The sequence below is a fragment of the Octodon degus genome, unplaced genomic scaffold (genome assembly GCF_000260255.1).
Source record: "Octodon degus isolate 3935 unplaced genomic scaffold, OctDeg1.0 scaffold00139, whole genome shotgun sequence".
Lineage (NCBI taxonomy): Eukaryota > Metazoa > Chordata > Mammalia > Rodentia > Octodontidae > Octodon > Octodon degus.
Genome location: NW_004524715.1, coordinates 7,469,157 through 7,473,657, shown reverse-complemented (window position 1 = coordinate 7,473,657; position 4,501 = coordinate 7,469,157). Strand labels below are relative to the sequence as shown.

The 4,501-nt window shown below is 41.9% G+C and overlaps 1 long non-coding RNA gene across 2 annotated transcripts in view; it reads right to left on the bottom strand.

The window, feature by feature from the left end:
* Positions 1-3,205: 3,205 nt before the first annotated feature.
* LOC111812725 overlaps positions 3,206-4,501 on the bottom strand; it is a 4,465-nt gene continuing 3,169 nt past the window's right edge. For both annotated transcript variants that reach the window (XR_002818148.1, XR_002818147.1), the window contains 2 exons: positions 3,618-3,670; positions 3,206-3,452 (listed from right to left, as the gene is read on the bottom strand). This is a non-coding gene — a long non-coding RNA (uncharacterized LOC111812725). The remainder of the gene's footprint in view (positions 3,453-3,617; positions 3,671-4,501) is intronic.

Genomic DNA, 4,501 nt, shown 5'->3' with positions numbered 1-4,501 from the left:
AAATACTTTTCTATTATTTTCATGAGCAACAATGAAACCATGAAAATCAAATGTTTACTAGAAAAGATTAGAGGTTAAAATAATCATCCTTCAGGGGGCTGGAGAAATGGCTCAGTGGTCTAAAGCACCTACTTGGAACAAGCTTGACAAAGCACAGGGACCACGGTTCAATTCTCCAGCACCACATGCCAGCCAGCCATACCCCTGGTGGGATGAGCTGCCCCCCCATAAATGTTAAAATTTTTTTAAAAAATTAAAAAAAAAAATAATAATCATCCTCCAGATAAGAACCACTTACGTGTACCGCTCATAACAAACAATACTCATGACAATTGTTTCTGAATTTCAAATTGAATGCTCAAAAAAGGTAATTTACCATATATTTCCTCATGCTTTATTAGTATGGCTAAAGGCATTTGTTATAGGGTCATTCAAAACATTCACCTGATTTCAATTCTTTTGAATATGAACTGAGAAATAAATTGAAGATTACAGAGTCTATTGTATATTCTATTATATCATTATTCTTAATCTTTTGAGGCGCCAACATCATCCTGCTTCCGTGGCACTGCACCCCGGCCCATGCCCACCAAGAGCGCCCGTGTGTTCTACTTTCACTATATCTTTATCCTTGCTATTCTGTGAGTTTTCTGGTAGCCATCCCAGTGGCTGGTGGGTATCACTTCATAGTTCTGATGTGTACTTCCCCACTGATCAGTGGTGGCAAGCATCTTTTTACGTGGCCATTTTTATACTCTCTTGGTGCCTATTCAAATCCTTCGCACTTTTGTAAATGGGGTAGCTTGCTTTTCTGCCGTTGAGCTTTATCAGTTTTTTTTTTATATATTCGGGTACTAATTCCATTTGTGCAAATGTTTTCTCCATACTGTGGTTGCCTCTACTCTGATACACAAGATATCTTAATTTGATATACAAAATACCTTAATTTGATACACAAGATATCTTAATTTGATATATAAGATATCCTAATTTGATATACAAGATATCTTAATTTGATATACAAGATACCTTAATTTTATATACAAGATATCTTAACTTTGGATTGGACTCATGGAGTCCAATTTGTTTTTTGTTTTTTTTTTCCAATTTGTTTTTGTTACCTGTCCCTTTGGTGTTCTATTCAATAAATTAGCACCAAATACAATGACATGCAATCTTTGTCTATTTTTTTTAAAGAATTATTTATTTATTCATTCATTCATTTTGTGTGTGTGGCCAGCTCAGCCCACCAAGGGGCGGGGCTGTCTGGCATGTGGTGCTGGGGGATTGAACCGCGGTCCCTGTGTTTTGCTTAGCTTAGCTTGTTCTAAGTAGGTGCTTTAGACCACTGAGCCATCTTACCAGCCCCCTGTCTATTTTTTTTTAACAATTCTATAATTTTTAGTCATGCATCTAGGTCACGGGTCCAGTTTGAGTCACTTTTGATAGTAGATGAAGATCCAACTTCCTTATTTTGCATGTGATCTCTAGCTTTTCAGCATGATTTATTTAAAACAAACTTTAATCCTTGAATGGTCCTGGCACCTTGTTGAAAATCTGACCCTACAAATGAGGATTTATTTTCAACCCTATTGTGTTATATGTCTGTCTTTATGCCCACACAGCCTCATTTTATTGACTAGCTTTGTAGCAAGTCTTGCATTAGAAAGTAAAAGACACTGCACTAAAGCTTAGGATGCAGTTTTCTTGGCCAGGTATATTAAACACTTTCCACACTTAGAAATATGCGACTTGCATTGTGAAGACATTTATATTAAATCAGGTAAACTCCTAGATGCCACAACCTGAGGGGCAGGCCAAATAACTCAAGCAGGTGCAGGGGCCCAGGTTAGGTCCCTGGGCCTGCCTTGCCAGCCCCACCCCCAGGGAGTGCTAAACCAGCAATTGAGACTGGGCGTCGTGGCACTCACCTGTAACCCCAGCTCTTGGGAGGCTGTAAACAGGTGGATCACTGAGAATCTGATTTAGTATGAATACCCTGTAGACCCTTCTCTAAAGTACACACTCAAAAAAGATGCCAGAATCTGCATGCTATGGATACAAGTCTATGCCTATAAACCTCCTATCTCCATTTTCTTTTATTTCTAGACAGCATTATTAAAAATTCTTCTATCTAGGCTAAGTAGGCATTTATTCTTGCTGTCCCTTCCTTGTCAAACTCATCTATTTATTCATTTAATTACTCAATCAAATGACTCTCAGGAATACAGAATACAGACGAGGAAGCTCTCAGGCTCTCAACTACTGAAAGGATGTAGGGGACACGAAAATAACCTGTTAGCCTCTTGGACTGTGAGGAGGGCAGGAGGAAGGGCTTGCAGCATTTCTGGAAAAGGGGAACTGCATGCTCAATCAAGGCACCTGGCACGCGGACCTCAAGCAGATCATAGGAATGATAACTGAGGGGTGAGCCTGAAGTGCAGTATTGTTGGGATGGAGGCGAGGTTGAGCTGTGACGGGACAGGCAAGGCAGGCACCTGACTACCCAAGGTGCACGCAAAGAATGAGCTGGAGTAGAGCCGCAAAAGCAGCAGCATCACCAGGTGCTCAGTTCTGAAAGCTCCTTTTAGCTATTGTGTGGAAGACAGCTCCACCCAAATACCAGCAAGTCTGCTGCAGAGGTCTGAGATAATGAGGAGCGGAGCCAAATTAGTAACTGTGGAGTGACTGCAGGAGAGCCTGGGAAAGCACTCACAAGGTAGGATGAACAAAACTGCCTGACTAACTGGGTGTGGGAACATGAGAGAAAAGGGCAGGGGCTGGAGGAGGCTTTCCCCATTTCTAGACTGGATGGGAGGTGCTGACGTCACCAGCTGAGACCACAGCCTTAGCAGGAGGGGAAGAAGCTTCATGGGAAGCTAATAAATTCTACAGATGATGTGTTGAATTTGAGGTATCTGTGAGAATGCAAGTCAAGACTTTGGAGTCACGTGAATGTCCTTGGAGGCCCCAGGAATTGCAGGATTGTATCTGGTATCCTGATCCTCACAGCAGAGACAAAACCGCAGCATGAAGGAAGCTGTAGGGATGCGTTGGAGATCCCAGAGTTGGTATAAAGATAATCTTCTACTGGACATTTGAGATTCACAAGGTGCAGAAGGAGGTCTCAGAGCTTCCCTTCCTGACCATGAGCAGTCACTTCTGGGATGATGGAATTTTCTTTCTGGCAGAACCAGGGATTAAACTCAGGCCCAGGCCCCTGCGCTTGCCAGGCAAGCGCTTATTCTACTGAGCTATCTCCCCAGCCTGGGCAGTCACTTCTGGGAAAGGAGGTTAGTGATAAGGATCAGCATATTCTTCCACCAAACAGGGTTCCTTGGCATTTCAGGAAATAGTAGAATTCCCCCTTTCTGTCTTCCTGAAGCAAGTCATTCTGTGACCTTTCCCTGAAATAGGTCATTAGACTCATCCCAGAGATGTCTTCCCGGTGCCTAGAAGAAAGGAATGATTTTAATCTCCCACGCACAAGGACACAAAGAAAAATGTGAACAAATGGGTCATGCTACATTCCCCCCTCTTAGCTTATTGCCATTAGAATATATCCACTTTGTCCAGTCCTAATTCTTCACAGCAGTCCAATTCTCCCTCAGATTTACCATACAAATTCACACGTTTCCTCAGTGCAGTGGTTCTTCACTTTTGAGGTCTCCTGTGTCATGCAAAACATATATTAATACAATTATATGCTTTTTCTCTTGTTAACCTGTCCTGTGGTACAGAGTTCTGTTGGAGACCAGGAATTGTAAATTGCCATAATGTCCTAGGCTCCCCTTACCCTTCCTGCCTTGTGGGCAGGTTTTCGAAATACCTTCCTCTCTCAGTGGATGAGGTTGGAACCCTGGTGTGGGGATGGATCTTGGTTTGTTTCTTTTGTGATGTTAAACTTGCCCATTGTACCACAGCCCACAGTTCCAGGAAAAGCACCTGCCCCCGCCCCCACACTGGCTAAGAAATAGTAGCTGGCTATGAGTGTCTTTGTCTCTGTGTGTCCCGAAGCACTGAGCTCCCAGCCCCCCATCATGTATTACTAATTTTATCTGTTTCTTATTTCATCTTTTCACCACACCCCTCAATCATGTAGTTGGGGATCTTGGCCTCCGAGCAATGAGTAGACAAAGAAATCTCTTTTCCTCCACTATTATAAATCCCTATGGGAGAGGACAGAAGTCTTTCCATACCTACCACTAGATTCATGGCTAAGAACCTAATTATATAGCACCAATAACAAAAGAAAAGCATGCAATTTTACTTAAAACAAGTTTTACTTGCCTGTGTAAGGAAATGATGTCCTGAAAAAAATGGGTAAATGTTTATATTTTATGTTAGGTTTGATGAAGTAGATGGCCATGGGGAAGTATAGTTGGATTAAAAAAAAAAATCCTATGTTATAAGAAGCTGGAAGATTTGTTCTAATGGTGTTTGTAAATAGGATCACAAGTCCGCATCTTGTACAGCAATTAACCACTAAGAAGAATATATG